This window comes from Ostrinia nubilalis, chromosome 22 (assembly GCF_963855985.1).
Source record: "Ostrinia nubilalis chromosome 22, ilOstNubi1.1, whole genome shotgun sequence".
Classification (NCBI taxonomy): Eukaryota; Metazoa; Arthropoda; class Insecta; order Lepidoptera; family Crambidae; genus Ostrinia; species Ostrinia nubilalis.
In genome coordinates, this window is record NC_087109.1 from 4230831 (window position 1) to 4258269 (window position 27439).

The window sequence follows — 27439 nt, forward strand, 5'->3', positions numbered from 1 at the left end:
TGTTATTTTACATTAATTTCATACCTAAATATAACGCAATTATATTATTATTTAGAAGTCGTTATTACTTAATAACAACTTGAAAGTTTACCATCAAAGGTGATGTTATACCTAAGGTAGTTCCCGGGGCAAGACGAGTTTTTTGTTTCATATCAGCTGTACGTCTCTATAGCCAATAATTAGCTGGTAGACAGAGACCGCGTGCCTGTAGAGTCCACTTTTTGTCACGCAACTCGAAAAGTTCATCGTAGGGTAGCTAGAGACTTTTTATTTATGTAACCGCAGCCCAGTAGCGGCAATATTGCTACATCACTTCTGTTAACATAAACCGAATTTCACACTCTCACACAAATTGATAGTAATACAACACGGTATATCACTCATCATACTAAAATCCGTTGCATAATCCACGTAAGAGGTGAGACCGATTCGTATGACAAAAGGCGAGGTAACGAAACGCAAGCGTGAACCGGACCATCCGTTCGCTGCGCGGGCGCCGCTGACTTGCCAAGCCAGTTTCCGCTCTCAGTTATGCGTGAGACGTCGTGGGGCGCGGACGTCTTGCCAACCGCTCCGCTCAGTGACAAAAATTAATCGCCGTGCGTTCGGGCAGTGTTCAGTGGTGGCCTAACGATTTTACCGTGACAAATAAAGTTTTATGAACATATGTGTTTATAGTACAGTGCAAGGATAAATGCGACACCAAAACACGCAGTTTCTGTAAAGGTAAGCGCTCGCTACGCGGCCGAATTGAGAAGGGCTCTGTTTCTACGAGTCGGTTATCTAGCCGAGTTCTTTTCGAAAGGGTTGAGCAGCAAACTTTTGCAAGGCGGTTCGCATTCTGGACCCAGAGACCATTTGTCAACAATTGTGCAATTGAAAATTAAATTTGTTATTGGTGCTCGTTCTGTGATGCTGATATTGTGGTTTTGTTGAGTTTTTTATGTGGTATTCATTCAAGAAATCTCTTCGGCCTTGTCCAACTTTAGCGGAATGCCAGGCGACTGAAGAAAATGTGAATGTCGGACAGACAGCTCCGGTGCTGTGTATGTAGATATTTGGACCAGTTCTATAACAATGAGTTATATCGGAGTTAGCTAAAGCTAAACTTATCGCTTGAAGGACGACCACAGTTAAGGCTTGTGCAAATCTTTTAACTATAGCTATTACGTATACCTACTTCATCGGTAAGTTAAGTTTCAAATCCAATCTTAATATGCCAGCGAACTTGAGTTAAAGTTTTTCATTTAAAGCTTGTATTTGTAGGTAAGTACTCAGTATTACTTAGCCTACACATAACTTACCTTGGATTATTTTATATCAACTTAACATGAAATAGGATTATATTATGTGCTTCTGAATAAGTGTCAAACAAGCTAAAAAGTTCTACCAATGTTCTCGAAAAGCTCTAAGTTCTGTGCCAGAAAATTCCCAAACAAATATGTAGAGTTCAGCGGTACTACCGACTAAAGTGAACACAAAAACTCAGAAATACAATGAAAATATACCTAGAATCCACACTAACGAGCGGTAGAGCTTTAGAAACCTTTTAGCAAAAGCTCGCGCCAATATGACCTGAGTGAGTAGGTAGAGCTTTTGTCTCTATTGCCTAAGATTCCGGACTTGGCATTCGCATTTTTAATTGACCTGCCAGTCAAACAAGCGAGTTTACGACTGGGCGGATTTTAGGTAATTTATGTAAGTATCTGAATATGTAGAGTGAAATCCAGGTGAAGCTGAAATATACTTGAAAAGGATCTTAATCAAATGCAGGTTTAGGAATGGGCAGATTTTCGGTTAGTACCTGAATATGTAGAGTCTTAAATCCAGGTAAAACTGAAACAGGTTTGAAAAAGATATCAGTCAAGTGCGGACTTTTTGTAAAATACCTATGCACTTTGTAAAATATGTAGAGTCTAGTCAAAGTCCAGGTAAAGCTGAAAAAGATTTCTAAAGGATAGACTCAGGTAAAAAGCAGGTTCAGGACTGGGCAGATTATAGGTAAATATGAATGTAGAGTTACCTACTCAAAATAAACTTAAATTTTTTTCCAGAAAATTCCATATTTGTTTCTATCTCATAAAAGAACTTTCTGAACAGTTATTTTGGCATTACGAAAATAAAAATATGTAGAGTCATCTCCAAAACGAAAATTCGAGCTGAAATTGTAGATAAATTTTCCATTGCTTTTCTAGGCAGAATGAGAAATGGTGTAATATTGGAAAATTCATAATTATATGTAGAGAAAGGTAATTAGCAATTATGCACGAGTTGTTTGTTAAGTGAAGTAAGAAATATGCGATAGATATTAATTAATAAACAATATCAATTTCTAATAATTATGTATTTATAAGAAACTAAACCAAATTATTTTACTGTCTCGTAATGTTTATAAAAACTAAATTATTTTACTGTCTCGTATAGCGTACTCACTATAACTTCGAATATACAGGATGTTCCAAAATTAGCACGTCACACTGATTCCAGGAGTAGATGAGCGCAATTTTTTTCAAAATTAAAATGCATCGAACAGTCTATTAAGTCCATTATGGGCATGAATAACTAAAATTGGTCGTAAGTATTTCAAAAGTTATGAAACTTTTCTAGGAACATTAGGTTTGTTCGATGCGTCTTAGGCCCAGCTACCTCCAGTGTCAGTGTGATATGCTAATTTTGGAACACCCTGTATAATTATAAACTAATACAGTTTTTATGTAGAATTGAGATCACCTACAAAAGGTACCTACAACCATAGAAAAAACTTTACTCTGCTACAAGTTATATCTAAGCAAAAACAGCGAGATTTAATATTGATACCTACTTAATTATCAATACCAGTAATCAACAAAAACTATAGTCACGCAGGTGTAATTATTTTGCTAATGCAAAGTTTCTCACAGACTTAATTAATGTAATTAATTACGAGTATATCAATAAAATCCTTTAGGAATCTTTATGGTTAAACACTTTTACTTTTAATTTGATAAGCGAAAGTCCCAGGCATTCTTTAATAAACAAATTACGGGTAAAGTAAGGTGCTGCAACTCAGCCACAGATCTGTAACAAACGCCCATAGGTATTCAAAAAGTATGCTTGCTTAAGTAAGCAGCAAATCGAGCGTACAGCTAGAGCTTTGTGATTGGTTCATGTGTCATCCTATGCTCCACGCACACTGTGAGACCTCATAGTAATGTTTGTGAAGACGGGCGAAAATCAGTTAGAACCTCTGTAACTGACGCTGACTGTCTTTCAGCTAAATATGACAAAGGATTCTCTCTTTTGATTCGTATTAATTTAGTCATATGAGTGAGTGACCTTCCTAGTTTATAAATAAATTGCAACTATTATAAATATTGATCTATCATTGATCTATGAACCACTTAGCGCATCAGGGTCATTGTGCCTGTGACCTCATGATCTAGCATAATAAATAGATTGTGACCTGGGTCTAACTTGGGTCATGTATTTGACCTGGGATTTTATGTCTCGTAAGTCAAGTTAACATAATTTTGTAAAGACTGTGTATTACAGGTTAGTGTCCTAGTCCCCCAATGGTTTGTCCCCAATTAACTACATTTATAACGTAACTAAATACTTATTTATTTAATAAATAAATGAAAAAAAGTACTAAATTACGAGTATAGCACTCGCCAATAGACTTGAGCTGCATATACAATACTATACAAAAGTATAGTTATCAACGATCTTTATATTTTTTATGCATCACAAGACAGGTATTTGACCACAATCGTACCTGGTGTTAAGTGGGATGCAGTCTAGGATGGTACAGCCCTGTAAGTGACTATTCAGTATTCACTCTCGCCTTGAAAATTTCTTCAGGAAATCCTTGATGAGATAAAACTTGGTTTATTCTAATCACTTAAAAAATCTGATAAAACTCATAAAACTCATTTATTTTTTGCAAGTAGGCTTTTAAAAAGCGCTTTTTCATACACAGAAAGTTCGCTGTCAATGTCCTTTATTTTGCAAAACCAAACACTATCGTTGTCTAGCTGCGTATTTACATATTTATTGTTTCCTAATCGTCCTAAAACGTGTTTATTTCTTCTACTTGATAAGTCCTGAGAAGTATATTATCAAACCCGTTTCTCAACATTATCTAAGCTTACACTCGACAAGTCTAGTTAGTTTTTGTACTGGAAAGTATTGGATAGGAATAGGACACATCTGCGGTCCAAATATGGATGTGGACGTGTTCTTATCGTGTAATAGTTTACCAACATTGTTGCTTAAGCATAGATAGCTTTGAAGAAAAATAATGTTGGGAGTTAAAACGCTATGGTCCAAGCCTTGATGGTTGGCTCAGATTTGTTTCCTTAACATTGTTTAAAAGGAAAACTAAAGGCCATAAGGCATTCTTTGCCGTATTTAAAAATGCCAAAAAATTAATAAAGATTAACTAAGGCTGGGTTGCACCATCTTACTTTAACTTTGACAAACGTCAAAAATCTGTCAAACTCCATACATATACATCGGTTAACGTTATAGTTACGGTCAAAGTTAGGTGGTGCAACTCAGCCTAAGAGTAGCTCGCCAATACCAGACTGTACGAATGTACCTACCTACTCAGACATAAAAAAAGAATACTCATATTATTTATTTGTTCAATGTTTTTGTACCAATTTATGTATCTTACTACTTTTACAATAGCTTTTGCTTCTAGCGGGAGTTGAACCTGTAACCGCATTAGTAGCTTTTAGTCCTATTTGGGACACCAGTAGATTGTTGTCATTAAATGTGTTAAATTAAAGTTTTAAGCTGAAATAAAATTTATAAGTATAGATTTTGATTTCAATTTGGTTTTAAAAATCGATTATCATCCAAAGCAAATAATTGAATCACCTCACCAGACGAAAATAAAATTCAATAAACTGACTCATTCCAAATATTTTAGAGTCATTAGAGGGAAACGACCTGTGACTGTATACTTTTGCGATAACACTATGGAAAAATATAAAAAACTAAGCATTTGCGTATCAATAAGATAAAAATACTGGTTTGAGATATGTTTTGGTTACATCTTTAAATTTTTTCTTAATAATGTGGCTTGTTTCATTTTTATTTTAGTACTATTATTAGTAATTTGTTTACAAATAATCCATGTTATTTCCACAGGAACCTACCTAAGTTAAACATAAAATTGCTTATGTACTCGTCCCCATAAAGGACAATAGAAACTTTTCTGTAACAAAAAATAAATATCCAAAAGTTCTCTATATTTTTTTACAAAAACATTCATCCAGCACTGTACACTTATTTTTTACATACATATCCAAGATATTATTAATGAATTATGTTGCACGTTCGTACATACAGAGTAGATATTTTTATAAAAACCATGACGACGACCATTCAATGAATGCAATTAAAAGTTTGTAAAAATATTAATTTTACAACCGCAACCATTTTTGATTTGCAACGGTGGCGTATCGCAAAAAACCTGGTCATTTTTAATAATATACTTAAATGAATTATTTATGTTGAAATGGCATGTGGACTTTGATATGTACTTGTCATTGCCCCAGGTTTAAATAGTGGGGATTTCAATAAATAAGCTTTGTGCATATTCTTAGGAAATTCCGAATTAATAATATTCCTAAGAACATAGGAAGTCAATATCTCAACAAATAATAACCTTGATATTTGGAAAGATCAGCATTTCACAGGAAAAATGTTGTACGTTTCGCAGAAATTATGTTCTTATAGACTAACAAATACCTAGATATATGTATAAAATGATTGTTTACTGTCTAACGTTATGATTACATTTGAAATATTACTGGTAAGTTGCTACTATCGGTAATTGATACGTAAATATTTTTTTAATCTATCCATCCATCCCAGCCTTAGGGCTGAGTTGCTTTAACTTCATTCATCTTACTTTAACTTCAACAAACTTCAAAAGTCTGTCAAACTCCACACAAAAAATACCGGTTATTGTGTAAGGTACTGTTTAAGTAAGATTGTGCAACTAAGCCTAAGACATTATGCCAATGTTTGGTTGATAAGACAATACGAGTACAATTTCAATTCCTCATCAAACTCAAGAAAGGATTCATGCAGGCTGTGTTTGTCCCATTTACCCTAAATTCACGCTTGAATTTGAATCGAGTTTGAACTTCGTTTCATAATACTATCTCAAACCCAGTTTACCAAACCGGTTGCATGTTTACCTTTTTAAAGATGATCAAATAAAAACAAATCGCCGCCATTTTTAACAGTTAAAGTGAATGAAGTTCGTATATTCACTTTATTAAGGCAGTGGGTTTGTTTTCCGATCAGTTTGAAATAAAAATTGTGTGGGATGATGGTGATTCTGACCATTTTTAGGATGTGTGCAATCAGGCAAATGAACCTGACTTCTTTAGGATTAACTTGTCCAATGTGCAGTTTTAATTCTGTCATAACTGTCAAACATGACATTTAAGACGTATCCTTGATTAAGGCTGGGTTGCACCATCTTACTTTAACTTTAACAAACGTCAAATATCTGTCAAACTCCATGCAAAAAACACCGGTTAAGGTTAAAGTCACGGTTAAAACAAAGTGGTGCAACTCAGCCTAATTGAGGGTCTCTCATTTCGGACTCAATTCTAAAAGTAACAAACTCAAATTGTATTCATCCCTTTTTTGTAAGTGCGCATGAATTAAACGGATTGATAAGATATAAGCTAAAATATCGTATTTTTCAGATTTTAACCAACAACTAGACAAAAAGTAGAGTATAAGATATAAAAATGTCTAGTTCACAAATTATAGAGTATACGTTTAGCGAATGCTAATTTCTGACCTACTTGGCCTAGAAACTACTTTAAGACAGGACGTGAGTGAGGCCAAAGGCCGGAAAAATCGCAAGCGCATCCTACATAACGTGTAGTGATATTATTGATCTAGATTTGTTTATTTAACCTATGTAATGTAACAAAAAAAATATGTTTTACAAAGTTTCGCTTCGAACGGACGACGTGAGTGCACGTCATGCTGTGGCATCATAAAAGAGCATTTTTTTTGCATTAAAAATGTAGGTTTGGATGTGCTATTGATTGTATTTAATTTTATTTAATTATTACCATCAGGTGATCCATCTTCTCGTTTGTTTCCTGTCCCATAAAAAAAGCTTCTCGCTTCATTATACTTTTTGAACAAATTTTAGAGTCATGCTTATTTTGTTTGCGAATAACAACATTAAATACTTAAAAAAAACTCTTAAAACCGATTCAATCCAATCAAACGTAGTTTCTGAGAGAATCCCAATCATGAGATTGGCACTACTTCCACCTCTCGTTCCTACCACTGCAACTTCTATGTAGCCAGGATTTACAGCTTGACCGCCAATAAAAGTCCATCTAGTCTGTAATGATTGGTTTAAGTATTGAAATTCAAGCAATTTAAAGCTTTATGTCTTAGATTGAATCGAATGTTGAGTTTCGTCTGTAACACGGATCTTAACTTCTTAAGCCTTGTTCTCACTAGTTGAGTCAAATTCAAACATTTATTGCATAGAATAGGTATTTTACATAATATGAGGTCTTATAATATAATTTGCACAGTGCTTACTATTCTGCTTACCTACATTTTTAGCATGCAAAATGGTCATTAAAAAAGTCATTAATGTTGTAGATACAGCAGTCTATCAGCCAATTTTTGAGGTTTCGTATTATTGCATTAGTTGACCCTGTCTTAAATATCTCTGGGATTTTATTATAAATTTTTATGCACATACTGTAGCAGCTTTTTTTGTATAGCGAGGTTTTTGGAGAAAAATTTATTACAAGTCTGCTTGGAAGTCTAGTATTTCTTGTTTATATATCCCTTGCCCTTAAAAATAGGTGAGGATGCTTTATGACAAACTTGAAGCTCTCTAGAATGTACATGCTAGAGACGGTAAGAGTAACTTAGCCAAGTAGCGAGAAAATTAGTAGCTAAACGTGTCTGAACACCAAGAACTTAGTCGAGTAGGCTACTAAATTGTTTAGTCGTGCCAACTCATTTTGTTGTATTTTTTTGACAGGTGAATAGCACCCCCCATCACGCGTCACGAGTCCGAACCGGGTGGTTTAGTAGAGTTCAAATAAAACCACTAATTATTTGTAAACTGTACCTACTCGGCTAAAGTTCGAATGGTTTTTGGTCAGTAACGAGTATTTTAGTCAAGTAACTACTTGACTAAAATACTCTACTAAAGTGCGAACGGTTTTTTGGTTAGTAGCGAGAATTTTAGTTGTAGTTGTTGCAATTCACGAAGGCGAGTGAGCTTTACATGTGTGGTGGCTCGCTACTGTTCGTTTTTCAAAAGTTTTGATAGACAATTCACCATCGTTAGGTGCATGTACACGTACACACACAAGTAACGCTCACTCGCCTTCGTGAGTTGCAAGACCTAAAGCGTGTTAGGCCCAGAACAGACGGTGAAACGCAACTGCAACGAAACTGCAACTGCTAGTTACTTTTGAGTTGCATCTAAGTTTCTGCCATAGCGTCCGTTGAGAGACCAAACATGACGCGACCAGTTTGAAACTTTCAGTTTCAGTTTCATTCATCAGAATCATCAGAAAGTTGCAGTTTCGTTGCAGTTGCGTTTCACTGTCTGTTCTGGGCCTTACTTGACTAAATGACTCGACCAGTGCGAACAAGGCTTTAGAGCCAGCCTAGCATGTCCACGACACATTCTGGCTGCGCCTACGCACAGTCGTGACATGGACAGACGTCTATTACTCACTGACCGCCGAATTACTCGCCTAATTACTATCCTTCGCTATGTAGGCGCTCTTAAATGATGTAAAGATTGTAAATCCTTTCGTTAATTTGCACAAAAGTTACTGAGGTTAGGATAGGATTTTTCTTTTTAAAGAGATTTGTAAGCTTCATTAAAATGTTCTACAGGGCAAAGTCTTGACAAATTAATCCATGTTCCAAATGAACGACATATTATAACGATTATAGCTACTATACGTAAGTACGTAATACTACGTCATACAATCCATTTGATTTTCATGCTTCAAAAAATGTGAGTGGCACAACTTACCCTAAAATTTTTATATTTAGACTTAAATGTATTCAAAATGAATTAGAAGAACTCCATATTATTTTGTAGGAGGTCTGCACATCACATAGTATCTACTTAGCTCAACAAATACAAAACTCATGTGAATGTCCTTTAAAAACGGATTCATTCATCTTGCATTAAAAGGAAACGAATAGAATTGTTATGCATCGGAGACCACGCAAGGTCAATGGTATTTTGAAATGCATCATGAATCATTTATTATGGCGATAAAAATGTGCGTCGGTTAAATATATTAACAATCTAACTATTGAAGGAATATTTTTAGTGGAGAACGTATCAGCAACGTTATTAGGGCGTCCTCGTGCTTACTATGAGTTTACGTTAGGTGTGCTCGCTAGCGACTGCTTATAGCAGCTATTTTCAAGCACTTAAATCTTCATAGAACTTTTTGACGCACTTGCTAGTGAGCACACTGAGGAGCACACCTAACGTAAACATGATAAGCATGACTGTTCGATGGATCGACAATTTTGAAAAGAAAGCTGGCAGTTACTAGCTGTATATAAATGCGAGAGATCACCATTTTTGGGGGTTCTAAGGGTTTGTCTTGGCTACGTTCAGTGGTGGACTATTGGCTAAAATGATGGTTGAAGGGATACGAATACGGGAGGCAGCACATCTTGCTATAATATACATTGTGCTTAAGTGAGATTGTACCTTCTGATTAATTTCGTTACTGATCCAATGACAGTTAACTTTCCCCCGGGACAAACTTGACCTTTACTGGTCGAGTTTTTATTGGCGGTCAAGCTGTAGATCCTGGCTACACAGGAGTTGCAGCGGTGGGAAAGAGAGGTGGGAATAGTCCCTGTACCTTTTGATTAGTTAAGTGATATTGTGCAACAAAAATGTAATCTTGTAGTAGGTAGTAGTTGTGTCACAGTTCAAAGGAGAACCTATACCTGGAGAATCAAATCTGATTGATTTTAATACATAGAATTAAAAGCCTCAGAACTGCTGTATGTAGAGTTCGAGTACTCTTAGATGGTAGGGCAGTTTTTCGATTAAATTTATTTGAGGATAAACTAATCGATTACATCGATATACTATCGATATGCGGCAACACCAGCCGGTGGAATGTGATGCAAAAACTGTGACATATTGTTACCTCAGCTGAACCCACGCGATGGAAGAAGACAAAACGTGTTAATCTTTATTTACCTGACCGTAAATTTAGTAATATTGGCGTCCGATAAAATACATTGTATTATATTTATCGCGGTGAATCGTAAAAGTCCGGTTTTTTCGAGACGAGGCCGTTGAACCTCGGAGCGTGACAAGTGACTTGGTGCAGCTAGTTTGGGGCATTGGACAAATAGTAAACTAACTAGTTATTAGGATTTTTGCATTCAAACTAGTAGAATAACAAATTTTTTTTTATAGTTTTTGGACCTAAAGACAAGTCAATAAGGTTCAAATCATGGTGGGAATTATATTCCCACTGCCTGTAAAAACTAAAAAAAAACTGTACGGTAGAGCTAAAAAAAACCACGAGTAAAATTAAAAGTAAAAAACGATCGCGGTCTAGATAACACAACAAAAACTTTGTAATTTTAAAAATATACTTGTTAAGTGAGAAATAAAGAAATTAAACGCTACATTTTTACCATTATTAGCAACTTTGTACCGGTTTTACCCTAAGGTCTTTGCAGCCTTGGGTTTTACCTAATTAAGGGGTTTGCAGTCATTTAAAGCGTTTAGGGGCAGTAATTGTATGTTTTGATAAATTCGACGTTATCCATCTCTGTTGCTCATCTTGAACAGTGGCAGGAGCAAAAAAGACAACAATCAAAAACATTTTTCGGGGCCTCTATTGCAGTTTTAAATGTATTTAGCTAGTGGCTGTTTCAGGTTCGGTAAAGGTTCTGTAAGGGTTAACTCGTGGCACCCTTTAAGCGGTCGCACGAGTAATCATTTATTACTATTGTGTCTCCATTTGCTGGTACTTTTAGGGTTAAATACCTTGTGGTTCAGACAGAGTAGAATAAGACTACTCCCAATTATCCCGTGGATGTCGTAAAAGTTGATAGAGACAAAATATGCGAACTTCAGGCCTCTCTATGGTCTGACGGGTACCATAAAGCGTGGGGAGTATAGGCTAAATACTCCGTTTGTCCCTGGTCAGTTAGAGAGCTGATGATGAGCCTTTGATGAGCAAATCAAAAATGCAGTTTTGCACTGTCAAACAGAATATTCCATTAAAAATATCTTTTAAATTATAACATTGCAGATTTAAAACGGTGAAAATCGTGGAAACCAGACCTGCGTAGGCAAACAGGTTGCTATCGACTTTTCAATTAGATTCTAGCAGTTATACAATAATATTACAGCATATTAACTAATTAACAATTTATCAAACTGTGCCAGCAGCGAGCTGTGAGGATGTGAAACCTGTTCTTAACTGTTATCTACGTTCATTCGTCGAAATTAACATACCTATTGCATATTTGTCCGTCTGTGCTAAGGTAATTTCCTATAGTAATTCGTGAGAACTTAGTGTCTTATGGCTATACAGTAGAAACATAATACTGTTTCTTGCGCAGTCGGATAAAATTGAAATATCTTCAAATAGTTCGTCCCAAGTAACATTTTACTCCATTTAAGAGTTCACATTTAGTTCCCATGTGTACTTAAAGCATTAGTACAGTTCACTCGTGATGTATAAGCTGTATTATTGCAATTAATTACACCTATACCTGTCTAAGGGACTTATAGGAGTGTAGACTAGTGTAGAGTTATACTTTTATACGATTGTTGGTGTTATAATACTCTAACAACTATCCTTTAGTCAGCCATCTGACTAAGAGCATTATAGGAGGGTAGAGATACGGCAACCGCTGTTTAACGGCCTACTTGTACGATGTTATAGAGCTAGCATTTTAATAGAACACACGTGGTCATTTATAAAGCCAAAGGCTGTTATGTTTACTTGTTTTAGACTGTTATACAGCTAGTAGCTGTAGTAGGACTTGTTTGTGATAATTAAAATAACCTTTTTTTACTATCTGTACAAAAGTGTTTCAATGGTTCGCATAATAAACGAATTTAAACCGGGAACACTACCGTCTGATGCTTTAGGTATTCATACTTGACTATTAGTACCTGGGCTAGGCGATTTAACGGACATTAATAATTTTTATTGCGGATCTCTAAAATTTCAGTATTTGAAAGAATTAAAGATACACAATTGACCTGAACTAGGTACATCTTAAAGCTGTACATAAGTTCACATTAGAATAAATTTATAGACATTAGCGCTGTAGTGGTACAAATGTGGAACTTCATATAGATAACAGCATTCTAACAGAACACATGTGAACCTAATATACGCTCACCGCATTAAATTGGAGTTATAACAGTTCACATAGCCGTATTTCATTTCCATCATTTTGTTCTACATAACCTAAAATATTTACCAAATAAATCTCCAAAATTAATGCAGATTTATCACAAAATTCGCAGATAGAGCGATTGAGTTTTGGTTTCATGTTATAATTAATTACCGTAATATAATTATAATGCCAATCCAATATCAAAAACTGAAAATTGTAGATTTCCTCTCAGCCAGTTTTAAATATTTTAAAATGAATATCGCGTTTTTACAGAGGCGCGTAAATATTTTAGCTGTAAATATGTATACATTTCACGATAAAGTTGCATTCCCAATGGCATTAACATTATTAAGTATTTAAAACCCGTGTTATTATTTGCATAAATGATTATCCGCCCGAGTTGTTTCCCTCTTGGCACTCACGTACAAATACCAAACTAATATTAAAATGTGGAAATAATTTAAGACACACGTGAACTTTAGGTAGCATTGGAGTACTTTTGTCGGACTTTATAACTTTGAAAGCTGTGCATTTAGCCACTTGTTACTCTTTATTGTCCTCACGTACGTTGTATGGTTCACACTGCGTCCCATATAGTGCCGTAAGTCAGCCTTAAGTACGATGTTACTACTTAAACTGCTATTATAATGCTATTATACTGCTAATGTACAGCCATAGTGAACTTAAAGCTGTCTAATTTGTGCCCAAACTGGTTCTATAAAAGCATTATAGCAAGCTATACAGCTCGTATACAGCTGACATACACAGCTTGTGGAGTACATGTGAACGACTATTGAACTCTTAAATGGAGTAAAATGTTACTTGGGGTGGCACCCAAAGTGGCCAAAAAGTTGACTTGAACACAAACTTATTCCAATTGTAACAAAGACGAGTTGTGAACTTGTTGGCAATCCCTAAAACTGGCAGCTTTAGCCAAATGCCATTTAGCGAATCTGGAATTCGATGGTCGACTAAATTTGCGTAAAAACAGAATATCTTAGGACTTTCCCCCGAATTGAGGAAAATGGGAGTTTTAGTTTCATCTTTACACTAAATTTCCCATTATTCCCATTCGGGGGAAGTTCAAATTCATGTTTCGATAAAAATATGTTAAAGTTCATACATTGTCTTGAAACATATTGTTAGAACTGTGTAGATTGCTATGTGGTCATACATCTTTGAATAATTATTATTATGCAATTTAAATATAACTAAGTACCTACCTGTAGAAAACAACTAAGTATATTATACTAGTATTTAGTTACATACATTCTACAATGTGATTGTCAATTCAAGCCAGACCAATAAACATCCCAGACAATTGAATTTTATAATATCGATATGCAAATAATATTTATTGAGTCTGCATTACAAGTATCTTTGTTCTGTAATATATTTTATTTTAAATTATTAGCCTTTGCCCGCAGTTTCGGCCGCGTGGATTTAATAAATTAGCCTATGTCACTTACAAAAATAATGTAGTATTCTAGTTCTAAAAGAATTTTACGAATTATAGTTTCAGAGATTATATTCTGCAAACATTCAAACTTTACCTCCGTTTTACATAGTGTAATAAGTAAGTAAAATTGAATCTGGAATGATTCAATTTTACTTGACTCTGTACTTTTGTACTAAGTTTTAAATAAATAAATCTTTCTCTTTTTTTAAAATGCGTTTTGTAAAGGTTTCAAGGAAATTATTTCAATAGCTAAATTGAAAATATGTCTGCAACATGGATATGATTCAAAGCATTTACTTAGTTGGTCCATTGATTACGCGAAACTGTCTGACTGTGACTGTTTTATTCGATACAGGCAATATCACATCAGATTACACTTTTTTGTCGCAAAATAACCTCTATTGCAATTACATAAGAGACCACAGTGTAAAGCTTGATGTGACATTTTTATTACGTTCACAAATTGTTCTGTCACTGAATAAGTACTTAAAATTAAGGCATTTCGTATTGTTTAATAGCACTTTCGATCGTTTTGCGAATACAAAATAAAAACTTTTAACCGTTAAGTTTACACAAACTTACAGAACTAATAAAGAAGTTACATTACAACAATGTTTTCAGTATTTGTTTGATTTTAAATGCGCGCCATTATTTTTGCAAATGTTGCCAATTTAGGTAAAGCGAAATTAATTCTATTGTTTGGAGATCTTTGAAAAAAAAAATTGCAGTAGGTAGTTATAATAGAAATATTTTGGCCCAATAATATTCAAGTACGAAAGCCTTACTTAATCCCTGAAAAATATTAAAATCCAAGCACAGCAGCATGCAAAAGTTGTTTTAAATACATGAGACAAACTAAGCCCTATCTTTCTTATTTTATTATGACTCCACACGTGTAGGTCCTCCCACGTACTAAAATAATCTACGTTCAACATTATCTGTCTCTAAAATATCTCCTACGATCCTTTAGTCGGCAGAAAAAATAATCAAACGATTTATTCTTACGATATCAGAAATAAAAAACGTATAATTTATTCTGAACACTGGCAGTCTCGTTAAGAAATGACATGACTTTTTTCTTTTTTTGATTTTTTTCCCGCCATCCGTTTAGTGTAGTGCAAATAGGTCTCAAATCTTTTTCGTTTTTTTATCTGTTACGAGTGCGTACGCTCATGTAGGCCTACGTTTTGCATTTAATTAAGAAGATTAAAGATTCCTCGATGATATGGAATATCTTAACTAGATACCATTATTAATTTGTTTAACCCTCCGTGTACGAGGTGACTAAAAGTTACGTCCCGTACCAGGTGGGGTATGACACACCCCAATATACAAAGTGATAAAATTTTCATTCAACATTTTTTTAGGTGGAATTTAATATTTAATATATATTATTTACGTATGCTAATTAGGTTTAAGAAATGTTCTGAGCTGAAAATATGTATTATAACATTTTTATCATAAAAAAAACAAAAAGACACAATTTCCGTTGTTCTTGTAATTTAGGAATCAATTTCCTATGTATAATTTTTAATTAGTGCCTTTAATTATGACAACCGTTTTTATTTAACAAAGTACAAGTATTTACTTATAATTTAAAAGTAAATTAAAAACTGGAAGGGTATATATTTGTTTTCATCATCGGTTTTCAATTTACCACAATTCTGATGAAAGAAAATGAGTATGCTCAATGCATAAAATGGGAGCGTAACAATTTTATTTATTTATAAAATATGTTATTCCATTTCAGTAGCCCATAAATTGTATCACCAATTATAAATTGTAGCCCATAAGTGTATGTCCACATATGAGGGGTGCCAAACCATAACGTTTCAAGTGCCAGAAAGTTAAATTTTCAGGAGATACAAAAAACATTTTTTTCGGAAAAAGAAAAAGCATTTCCATAAAAAAAGAATGTATTATCGAATTATCATTTATTACTCATAATTTAACACAACTTTTGTATTCTTTCAAAACAAGGAAATAATATTAATTAAATTCTGAAAAAAAATAAAAGAACAAAACGTTTTAAGTGCCATTATTTATGCAAGTCATAACGTTGTAAGTGTTTTATTACTTGCACATTACTCAACTTTAAATATCTTTATTTTAAAATGTTTTTATAAAACAATTTGCTGTCTCCGGCTAAATACGGCAACATGGCACTAATGTCTTTCTTTTTCTCGGCAGATAAAGATACAGGTGTCTCGATCATGTCAACTCGTAGTTTCTCAAAACTCGCCTTAGTAATTCCAGGCTTAAGCACTGGAGTCGATATCCAAGGTGCAAATTCTCCATAGCTTTTCTTTGTAAAAATGACACCAAAATTTTCAGATGTAAGGCGAATCATCGTTGCCGAAGATATCTGTAGCTTTTTGTTATTAATCATATTTTTAGCTAGATTCATCCAACCAAAAAAGGTTTTATTATCCACTACCACGAATGGATTTTTTTTGCAAGCGTTTGTAATAATTTCAATAAGGTCTTTTGGAATCAATGGCTTTGCACGCTTTTTCGCTTTTTCAATGATCGCAAAATCACGATCGCACGCGAGAAATGTGTGACCTTTTACAGGAAATTTATGAGTAATTTCCGTAAAATAACCTTTGGCAATTAAAACGAGGAACATAGCAAGTACAGCTTGGTTCTTGTTTTGTCCACCACAGTTATCTGACCACAAAATTAATTTCTTTTTATGCGTAGTGTAGCCTATTTCATTATGAGTGAAAAACTTGTAAAGACAGGAAGCGATCTCGTTGGAACCCCTTTGCCCAGCAGTTTCATTCAAAAGAAACATGATCCCCTTTCCTTCGTCCTCCAAATGAATTCCCATATTGACCAACTCTTCTCACTTCTTTATTTTTTGTATTAACATACGATAAACCCTTGTTTCTAGAATGCTTTCTTATTGTTTTTTTCCATGTAGGTATTTATATTAACACCTTTTTTTCGCGACGTAGACGCGTCATCTTTTTTTGACATTTTGAATGAACTGACTTATGCAGCTTATTTGGCACTTAAAACGTTATGGCATGCTATTTTACAAATTTTAAGCTAGATGGCGTTAGATACCCGTCAACTCATAACTACAAGTAAACGCCGGCATATACAACGTTTTACTGCAATAAAACGTATTTCAGTACGTGTGGCACTTAAAACGTTATGGTTTGGCACCCCTCATATATCTTCGGATCTCAGTACTAAACTTCCAGATTCGTACTAAAAGTCATCTCATTTGACTAAAAGTGCTTGAAAACTTCAGATACCGTAAAAATCACGAAAAATAATATTTGTATTGAATTTTATTCAATTGACAAAGCTAAAAATATATAAATTACACTAAAACTGTTAGATTTTTTTTTAAACTTTTTAACAACGTCCCGTACCAGGTGGGGTGTGTGACACCCACACGCACTTTAAAGGCATGTAACTCAGTTGGTAGTCACCGCTGGACTGATTTTGCAGTGCTGATCGAAGCAGCAGTGTCATAATTCCAGCTACTGAGAATTTAAAATTCAGCACTTGCAAATTTTTAAAATTGTGGCTATTTTTAAAGGACTGGGGTGTGTCACACCCCACCTCGTACAGCGAGGGTTAATCAACTCAGCAAGAAAAATGCACTCGAAATAAATGAGTTTCTAGAGTCGTTAGTTAGGTTTTTCTGCAAAAACCATAAATAAAATGACAATTAACATTCCTCGTGAACTTTTATTTTAATTAATAAAAAGTGAAAAAGTTTTTACGTTAGCTCATTTGTTTGAAAGAGAGAAAAAGTGTCAATAGTTAGTGCTAGAAGGTTTATGAGAATTAATTTTTAATATAATCATCTCTATCGTTTAAATTATATTTTATTTTATTTTATCATAATTCATAATCTCAAATTGTTCTAATCACTATAATTATGAACTTTTCTTTTTTGTAGTAATAACAGTATCATTAGAGAAATATTTTAGTATCATAGAAAAAGTATTATCTTATTTCTTCTGCCGAAAAAAACTTTAGTTTACAAAACGATCCTAAAAATTCAGGTAAAATATTGAGCTTACTTCCAAAATAATTGGTATTACCGAAACCAAAATCTTATTAGTGTTATTACGGTAATTTTATAATCTCAAAGACATTATAATGGCCCATAAAATTTTTTCGAGCAATAACTGTTAAACTGAATTGCATGTTAACTTAAATAATAAGTAATTGCATTATTTCATCTCATGTTTTTTAATAATTTCTCCACAAAGACGCCTGCATTGGTAGTTGGGTTACTGGATTACAAAGTATCTGGTTGTGGGTTCGAATTCCACTAGGGTCAAAGCTCGATGCAAAAGATGAGCAAGAAAATTAATACGTTTAGGACGTCTGAAATTATCTTAAATACCAGTAATAGTCTTCTTCTAACTTGTCATTTTATAATAATTGAGATCACAGCTGATTGTGTGGAAATGTGATTAGTCCCCACTAGGACTCCCATTACCTTCTGACACAATATAACAAGTTCCGCAAAATTGATCAATTCTAGGGAGACTGTCACCAAACATGTTACGGGACTAGTTCCCACCGCTGCAACTCGTGTGTAAGCCTCTACAGCTGGACCGCCAATAAAAACCCAACCAGTGAAGGTCAAGTTAGTCCCGGGGGAAAGTTAAACTGTCATTGGACCCGCAACGAAATTAATCAGAAGGAGGAGTTCGAAGTTCACCAAACATGTTATTGTTTCCCTAATTCCGTCCACTCTGATGAATCGTATATTGTCCGATACTATATAGATCGTTTCATCCACGAAGACGCGCCCCACCAATTTTTGGTCGAGAGAAGCGCGGAGTGCGGAGAGTTTGATCCGAGCAATCCGAACGTCATTATTGTAGTGTGCGTGTACACTCATGGATGATTTAGCGTGTACGATAACACTCAAACATTAGCGGAAGAATGGCGGGGCGCATCTTCGTGGATGAAACGATCTATATCAGAGTTCAGTTCAATCAGCGATCAGCTTTGTCCAGCGGAGAGGAGTCCATCGCTCTTCGCGCGCCGCAGGCGGTGCGACATTCCAGCGCTGCTGATTATTATGCCGGCTCCAGTGTTGCCAGTCGCGGACAGGGAAATACCCCGGTGAAATAATTTAAGTTATCTTCCTGTTTTTTTTTTTAAAGGAATGCAAAATACCTAACGGTGATTACCAAGGAGGTACACTTCAAGCATGAAGTTTTTCTAGATGATTAAACTGGGGGGAAAATCACTTTAAAAAAATGTCGTGTAGGAGACTGATTAATAATTATGTGTTATTATTTAACTTGTAGTTTAATAAAATTGGCATTTAAAACAGACATTTTAAAATCGTGTTTAAGAAAGAAATCTTAATAGTTTTATAGAGATTTATAACAATCATCTATAGTTACAATATTTTCCTTGTACAAATATTTTAAAAGCTCAGATGTTTGGCAAGAAAATATCAACGCGTAGTTTTTTCAGACTGGCAACATCAAAACAAGCGCGCGCGCACTTTTTGCTCCCCGATAGCTCTGACAGCGCTAAAAAGGATCAACAATGGCGAACGGATAAAGTTTTATTTTTCGGGGTCGCGAAAAAAAGTATCTCTCACACCTGGAGAATCGTTTCATATGATACTTGTGGAATGTAGTGCGGTACTTTACTTTTGCACGGTAGGCGTTGATAAATGGCTACATTATAAATTGTTCTTGTAGCTTTTTTTTCATACACAATCGGCTGGTTGTTGATGATTTTCGATAAAGTGAATATGATAGGTAAATTCGTAAAATGTGGTTACCTATGCTCCACCTCTACCTACTTCTAACTTTAGTAGAATAGGTAAATAATAAAGTAACAAAAAAAAAATTCACTGCCTAAAAGGGTCAGGATCTATAGAAGGATTTTAAATGGCTGTAGCCAGGAGAGAATCCTTATAAAAAATACCCCATGAGAGTTCATGAGACCCCAAGATAGAGTCAAAATGTTGGTAAGATATTTAAAAGCTTTAGAAGAGAATAGCAGAGAATTTAGGAAGGCATAGACTACTTAACTCCAGTAGTAGACTGGAGTAGGCTGATGATCAATGTTCTTCAGACATTAGGCTTCTAAAATTGTGCCAAGAATTTGTGTGTGGTTATCACTAAATCGTTTAACTTTAAACTAATGTGGAACAGTAACTAAGTACTTGATGTAACTTTTCCCGTACAAAAACACATTCCGATTGAAATGGAAAGCGTTTAGAATTGAGCACAACACCTCACGGCATCCTTTGTTCAATGCGCTTAACAATGTCAGTATAGTTCATCTATAGTGCATAATTGATGTTACATGTAGTTGGTTGAGTACGAACAAGTTGTTCTTTTTCCAAGGGCTAACATCTGAGATCACAGCTGGACTTAATCAATGTAGTTTTTGGCTGTAACTCCTGTGTAGCCAGAGTCTGCAGCTTGACCCGTAATAAAATTTGTCTAAGGGGAAAGTTAAACTGTCATTGGACCCGCAACGAAATTAATCAGAAGAACATAGTTTTTGGCAGTGCAGAATGGAACCTCTCCCACTCTTTCCAGCACGAATGTCGTAAGACTAAGAGACAAATATGCGAACATCAGGCCTCCCCAACCCGTCTAGCCAGCGAGGCCAAACACTTCATTTGTCTCTGGTATATTACCTATAGAGGCTCCTGCATGCAGTAGATGGTCCTCAGTGACTTGATGTGATGATGAACTTTTTTATAACGCGAATAGCTAAGGGCTGGAATTCACTGCTTGCTCTTGGAATTCACGTCTTTCCCGAACACTAGGTGACTGAGTTTCTTCCGCCACTTCTTCTAAGCACCAGTTCATAATAGGTAAGATAAGTAGGTAGTGCAAGCTATTTGCGTGGACGGTGTATAAGCGCCCTGGAAAGCGCCCGCAGTCAAATACCTGCTTTGTTCAGCATTAAAAAAGCGTCAGGCCTGTTTCAATCAGGCAAGTTGATGGTGCCTCTAGTTTGAATGTCTTCTTTCAGAACCTGTACATAAATCCGTCAAAAATTCTCAAAAACCTACCATTCGCATCACTTCATACTTCATGCGTAGCCTTACCGAACTACTTTTTATTGCGCATAGCGTGCGCAAGTCGCGTGCGCCCGCGCATCGTAAGCGGCAGACCCAGACATACTGTTTATTTTTGATATTTATCTACGCACTCTTATTGACCGGCTTAATTAACTCGCTATGGGTTAACAATGTAATGCAATGGTTAACCATTTTAAACTCTATATTTAGAGTTTACGATTGCCACTTCAATTATGTGCAATTAAGTATTTTAGTATTAGTCTAATGTTGAACGGTTACATTGTAAATTGCTTATTTCCGATGTGAAATAATTTAATAAGTTTCGTTGCTTTAGTATTATTGTGGTAGGTATATTAAATATTAAGTTCTTTCAAAGGCATTTATAATGTTTGTAAATAAAGTATTAAAAGTAGGTATTTATAAAAATAAAATTGTATAATATTTTTGCAAGGCGACGTTTTTCAAAAACTAGCTAGCCTAGCTTCAATAATTTATTTAATTTATTTTTATTTACTACTAGCGGCCGCCCGCGACTTCGTACGCGTGGATCCCGTTTTACCCCTTCATCTATCTTACGCGGTTTAGATTTTTTCATACAAATGTTTTTTCCCGCTAACTCCCGTTCTGTTGTAACTAAGCTTTAAGTTTACTAAGATACGTGCATGCCAAATTTCAAGCGTCTAACTTAAGCAGTTTAGATTTTTTCATACAAATGTTTTTTTCCCGCTAACTCCCGATCCCGTGGGATTTTTGCAATATCCTGTTGTAACTAAGCTTTAAATTTACTAAGATACCTGCATGCCAAATTTCAAGCGTCTAATTTAAGCGGTTTAGATTTTTATACAAAAGGATTTTCCCGCTAATTCCTGTTCCCGTGGGAATTTTGCAATATCCTGGTGTAACTAAGCTTTAAGTTTACTAAGGTACCTGCATGCCAAATTGAAAGTGTCTAACTTAAGCGGTTTAGATTTTTCATACAAAAGGATTTTCCCGTTAATTCCCGTTCACGTGGGAATTCCTAAGTATCCTATAACCTGCCCAGGAGTACGAAGAATAATTATACCAAATTTCGTTAAAATCCGTCGAGTAGTTTTTGTTTCTATAAGGAACATACAGACGGACAGACAGACAGACAGACAGACACAATAATTTTACTGATTGCATTTTTGGCATCAGTATCGATCACTAATCACCCCCTGATAGTTATTTTGAAATTATATTTCATGTACAGAATTGACCTCTCTACAGATTTACTTAAGTATAGATACTAATAAGTAAGTATTTTCAAAGATTTGGAGGTTAATCTATCATGGAAACAAATCTCTTCTTAAAAACACCGTCTTATTTTCTCTTATAGAGAGAGAAAAGGACATAAAACAGTTTAATTGCATTAAACGCAAGTCTTGTTGAGAGTTTATTGTACTAGCTTTCCGCCCGCGTGGAATTTTGTCTGTCACAGAAAAACTTATCGCGCGCGCCCTGTTTCAAAAACCGGGATAAAAACTATCCTATGTCCTTTCCCGGGACTCAAACTATCTCTATGCCATATTTCATCAAAATCGCTTCAGTGGTTTAGGCGTGAAAGCAAGACAGACAGACAGTCAGAGTTACTTTCGCATTTAGAATATTAGTATAGATAGATAGTATAGAAGTTTACTTGGGCTCATTACGTGCCGTTGTCACATTATAAATAAGCGGGAGAAAGTCCATTTGTGACGATTTCTATGTAAAATAGGCTAATGTGATCTTCCCGCTGGTTGTAATATCATTAGCTATGTAATTGGCGAATATTATACATTCAAGAGCTCTAACAAACATTTTATGGCATACTGTTTAATAAAAAAACAATTGAAATAATGTGTGTTTCCAACCTATTCCTTCCCAATTAAAAAAACATAGCTGGCTGGAAGAAAATAAAAAACAAATCTTTGCGTCCTTTTTGTTTTTTTTTTATTGCCTTTTGACTGCGATCGATGTGTGCATTATTTTTGAGAAAGCAAAACTCTTTACTGATATTTTTAAATTCATAACAGAAAGGCAACCTCTTTGCAATAATTTTTCATTCAAATACTAAAACTGGAGATTTAAAAATAAAAAATGTTATAGGTACGCTTGCTTGCTCTAATTGCTTTAAAATAAGAATCACTTTTCAACCACGTGCGTATGTTTTAAGTTTTTAACACTAAAGATGATTACATAACTAATTAGAAACATATAATTTTGTGTTCAATCTGTGTAACATCTCCTACAGAACCTCAGTCGGCTCCAAGCTTGATTCTTTTAGATTTAGCAACAATTTTAACTGCATTCGTTGCAGAGTAATGAATATTTAAAAACCTTGCAACCAGGGGGTGCAATTTGCGCGCATTTATAACTAGGGTTGCCATGTTTGATTTGATGAAACAGTGAGTAACGTTACTATGAGGTCTCACAGTGCGCATGGACGCACAGGGTGACACACGAGACAATCACAGAGCTCTATTCAACGCTGTGCGTTCGATTTGCTGCTTCACTTAAGCAAACATCGTTTGTGAATACGGGCGTTAGTTTCCTGCACTGCTTCTTTTCAGAACTGGCCCATTTATTGTCCCGAAGCAGTGGTAGGGTTAATACTGGGACGTGTAAAAATGCTTTTTAAAAGCCTACCTGCAAAAATAAAATGAGTTTTATGAGCTTTTTTAAAGGGATAGTTTAAACGGATAGTAAACCAAAAGGAAAAGTAAGAGAAATGAAGAATGGGATTTGTTTTTTTATTGTTTCGTTGTCGTGTCGACTACAAACCTACACAGTGTCAGCCCAAAATTTGCCACAAGAGTGGCGTAGTATATAAGTATTTGGATCACATGAAAAGGTCTGAAAAAGCCCAGAAAATACCTGACAGGTGGTAACCCTACTCATACGACACCATTAATAGTTTTGTAATGCCTTTTTAATATCATCAGCGTCATGATCCTTGTATTCGGATAATGGCTTTGGATTTTTTATTTTGTAGGCATTGATTTGTTTGTTGATTTTTAAAAGGGTTATGGTAATAATTTTGTGTCAACTGATAAATCTGTAATATTTCTTGGGACTCTTTTATGGGAAAGAATCAAGTGTGTGAAATATTTATGTAATAAGATTAATACCTTAGTCCTACAGCGAGGTGATCGCAATTGAATACTTTTATTTTTAAGTATTTATAAATTATTAAGTATGGAAAACTTTTTCGATAATATTCACTACCATAACAATTAATTTAAGTTTTAAAACAATATTATTTATGACTTAGTTTAAGGCAGATCTTTTGCACTTCAACCTAACTTAAGTTTAAAAATACCTTCTTGTTTTTTAGAGGTCTAAAAGAATTAAAATTATCTAATTAGTTAACGCCGTTAATTTGCCAAAGATAATCTAATTTGTATAGTTTTTATAATTTTATACCGTGAGAATCGATGATCGAGGATTCCCAAGTACGCTTACCGGACAGGACACATAAAAAGAAAACCGTTTGCAATTAATTGCGCCGTCGCCGGTTCGAGTCCCGAACATATTAATATTGGCTTTCCGTTACTCGCAACTAAGAGCCAACGCACACGATACGTTGCGGCGTCACACTGCAAAGATTTCGCCGCATCGCCAACACCGGGGAACCAGACGCAGGTTACGGGACTATCCCCACCTCTCGTTCCCACCGCTGCAACTCCTGTGTAGCCAGGATCTACAGCTCGACCGCCAATAAAAACAAAACCAGTCAAGTTTGTCCCGAGGGAAAGTTAAACTGTCATTGGACCCGCAACGAAATTAATCAGAAAAGAAGAACATAGGAGGAGTTCGAAGTGAAGGTTAGCGTATCATCTCTACATTGTCGACATTCCATCGGCTTGTACTAAGTGATTCGATAACTTTTATTTGTTACCTGCTGCTGTCTTTCCCGAACACTATAATTCGGGCCTTTTCAAGGCGGGAGTGAATAAGCACTTGCAGAGCAGAGTACCATCCTAGACTGCATCTCACTTAACATCAGGTGCGATTGCGGTCAAATACCCGCCTTGTTTTGCATTAAAAAGATTGCGCGACGTGGCGTCGCACCGCTTGTGTGCCCACAGATAGTTACTTTATTTCTGTGTGTAAGATGACGCAGCGACACTGCGACACCGCTCCGGCGTCACACCGCACCACAACGCATCGTGTGCTGTGGCTCTAAGGCGGTGCGTACGCAGATGCGTGTTTATGACTTTGGTTGTAGGAAATATGAATGAATGAATGATTTACCTAAGTAATTATTTATTTATATGTACAGACGACGGCGCATCAAGCTTTACACTGTGGCATCTTGTGCTGTTGTAATACCTGCGCATTTACTACCAAACTGTATCTGTACTGCGGCTGTACAATTTACATTATTTGAAGTTTGGTCCGATGCATGCGGTGAAACATTACCTGTTTAATAATAAACTGTATTAACTCAAAAAAACTGTTTTAGAGTTTTATCTGATAATGTCGTTTTATGGTAAAAAAAATCCAAAAACTTGACTGATTCATCTCTGTTTTGAGTTAAGACACTGTTTATCTATTACCCATCAGACCTGTCGACTTCAATAGGTGTCTGTGAAGAAAAAGAAGAAGCCTTATTCCATTTTTTTATCGTATTGCGAAATTTAGATGAGGTATTTTGGACCCTATTGTGTATAGAAGAAAATAATTACGTACCACATGTTTTGAGTAAGCTGTGAACTTACTGTGCGTCCTGCAAAGGTCGACGTACGGCCTTACGGTTACCGTGGGAGTGACTTTTAGGGGTCAACTAAACAGAACCAAGAGGTAATTAATTGACCAACTTCTTAGGGGAATTAGCAGAGTGAGAATCACTGAGTATCCAAGTGATAGGGTTGAATATTAAATGATATTGAGATCTTTTCTGGCCGGGAGAGCTCACATAACCCACCAGCTGCTACCTGGCTAGTAGTAGTAGGTATGCAATTTGATACATTTCCCTGACAAAAATGTGAATAATTTATTGTCAATGGAATAATTTTACATGTATTGTTTTAAAGGACATTTTATAAAGATAATAAAGTCGATAATATAATTAATAAACAGCTTTTGCCAACAGCTTAGCCTAGGTCTGTCGTAGAAAGGCTTTTCCCTCTTTGAAAATCCTATGTTTTTCCCTAGTTTTCAAACTCTATACCAAACTTAATTTAAATCCGCAGTGGTTTAGGCGTTAAAAGGTAACAGAAAAACAGAGTTACTTTTTTTTATAATACGTATTACGGAAGTTTGGATAAAACTAGAACCTATATACGGAACTGTATCACTTTATTACGCTGTTCATAAACGGTTTTCTCGTTCCGTTTTTTAACCGGCAAGATCGTCCGATAGCCGGTCAGCCCGCTAACTCATAGCAAGTGTATTACAAACTTGATTAACGCAAACTTAATAGGTATTTAATTATAAATTAACGGTTAAACTATCGATGATTTACAGCTACTAACTTTATAAGTCTGTAACGGGCGATTGCAGGATTTAATCTGTGATTTGTTGACACTTTGTAAATAAATGTCCTAATTAAATTACAAGAAACATTACGGTTAAGTGCGAGTCGTACTCGAAAACGAAGGGTTCCGTACTTCCGCAAATGATTGAAAACTATGTAAAGGTTATGGTTTTTTTCTTAAGTCCGTTATTTCCAAGGTGGACCAACGACCTCATGGAGGTAGCAGGAAGGAGCTGGATGAGGCCGCTACCAATCGGTCAATATGGAAGTCATTGGGGAAGGCCTATGTTCAGCAGTGGACGTCCTGTGGCTGAAATGATGTAACATTCAAGTTTATTTTAACCCCCATTTTTCCAATTTTATTTATTTCTTGTTAACTTTTTTAACCACAGCGAGGAAGCTCTTGGCCTGTAATCGGTCATTCTCACGATTAGGCGTTCTCAGCCTAATTACCATATTATTTTTGAAATTTGGCTTAATTGACTTAAACGCATTTAAATATAAAACACATGAAAAGTACGAATTTAACAATCGTAAAGGCGTCAAATTATTCAAAGTGGTTTTCGCGTAAATGAGACCCAAAAATTTTATGGTCACGGTAATTAGATAAGGCTAATACTTAATCTAACGGTAATTAGAAAAGATATATAAAATAGCAAAAAACAACATCTTGCATTGATTAATTTGTACACAAATATATAGCGTCATATAAAAGGCTGTAGGTACTCTTAATAACCCTTTGCAAAAAGAAAAACACTAATTTCTATTATTTATTGTATCAAGATATTTTCAGTATACTGCAAGAATCGAGGCTATAACAGGAACACTTAGTTTCAGCAAGAAGGGGCTATGTGTCACATTTAAAATGAGAGCAGTTAGCTAAATCAGAATCTGAATCATCATTTATTTGCTTTAAATGTGGTACAAACGATGGATACAGATAATGGATCAGGAGGTCTCACAAATTTGAATTTTTGGATATGCATTATATCGAAAAATGTATTAATGATATTAGTGTTTTTTCCTCTTTTTAATCTAT

General features: G+C 35.2%; 1 protein-coding gene across 1 annotated transcript in view; it reads left to right on the forward strand.

Moving 5' to 3' along the window:
* Positions 1–533: 533 nt before the first annotated feature.
* LOC135082857 (uncharacterized) overlaps positions 534–27439 on the forward strand; it is a 155775-nt gene continuing 128869 nt past the window's right edge. The window contains exon 1 of the mRNA XM_063977617.1: positions 534–726. The gene's annotated coding sequence lies outside the window, so the exon portion shown is untranslated. The remainder of the gene's footprint in view (positions 727–27439) is intronic.